Genomic DNA, 1,098 nt, shown 5'->3' with positions numbered 1-1,098 from the left:
GTGATCGTTCCTGATGTATGCAAGTTCTGTGTGAGGTCAGGACTATTCATGCGCCTCAGTGTCTTGGTGGTAAAACTATGCTGAGCTCGGGATGCTTAATCAGAATCAGTAGAAGAATCATCTTGAGCACACGAACCGTCTTTATTGGTTGTGTTGACGGGCCAGTGTAAATTCATTTTTCTCAGTGAAAAAGACAGCTGTGCATACAGTGTAATACGTGTTTACTTTTATTTGAGTAAATAATTGGCTCCCGTGACTGATGTTTGAACCAAGAGCGCTATGTCTGTTGCTAGTGCCGTAGTGTTCATTGCTGGCCCCAGGACCCTTCCTCCTGCTGGGATACCGGCCTCCGCCCTGCTTTCATGGGGCTCTCAAAGCGCCGAGAGTGGCGGTTCCTCGGCTTGTAGGTGGGATGTCCAGAGGTCACAAGGGGTGAAGGAAAGAGCACATGGGGTGTGGACGCATGAGTGATATTGGTAACCTTTAAATCAGTGTATGCCCGTTCAAAGTATTTTTGAGCACTTCCTCCACCAGAGTATGGGCTTCATACTTCAAAATATATGCAAATATGTAGGTATAAAGAAATACGTTTTCCACGACACCGTTTTCAGTTTTTCTTTTCTTCTATCAGGTTTTGCTTGTAGAGAGCTGTTGAAAAATAGACGTTTCCTTGGCCAAAACCTGTGTGGTGTTTCCCACATACACCAGGACACCGGGACAGCAGGAAGCGAACAAGCATGTATCGCACCTCGGCGCTGTGGCTTAGTTGGTTAAAGCGCCTGTCTAGTAAACAGGAGATCCTGAGTTCGAATCTCAGCAGTGCCTTTGCATTTTTGTAACGCGTTTTCGGCAATGGACGTCATAGGATGTGTGATGTTAAAATTAACAAAAGTAAACTATCTTTAAACCCCCATTACTGCTACTCTCATAACTATCCACAGATACTGGATCATCCTCCTTCCAAGCCAAAGATCTAATTTCTTTTTAAATGCCAATGGATTGTTCCACCAACCAGATTATTCTGTTTGCTAACAGTGCTACTGGACAGGAAGAAACGGTTCAAGTGTCAATGTCCCAAGAACAGGCACAGCACAGGCA

General features: G+C 45.0%; 1 non-coding gene across 1 annotated transcript; it reads left to right on the top strand.

Moving 5' to 3' along the window:
- Window positions 1–751: 751 nt before the first annotated feature.
- On the top strand, window positions 752–825 carry TRNAT-AGU (transfer RNA threonine (anticodon AGU)). The gene has a single exon. It is a non-coding gene; the product is annotated as a tRNA-Thr (tRNA).
- The last annotated feature ends 273 nt before the right edge of the window (window positions 826–1,098 follow it).

The sequence above is a fragment of the Pleurodeles waltl genome, chromosome 12 (genome assembly GCF_031143425.1).
Source record: "Pleurodeles waltl isolate 20211129_DDA chromosome 12, aPleWal1.hap1.20221129, whole genome shotgun sequence".
Classification (NCBI taxonomy): domain Eukaryota; kingdom Metazoa; phylum Chordata; class Amphibia; order Caudata; family Salamandridae; genus Pleurodeles; species Pleurodeles waltl.
Note: the sequence above shows the minus strand (reverse complement) of the source record. Positions and strands in the feature narration are given on the sequence as shown.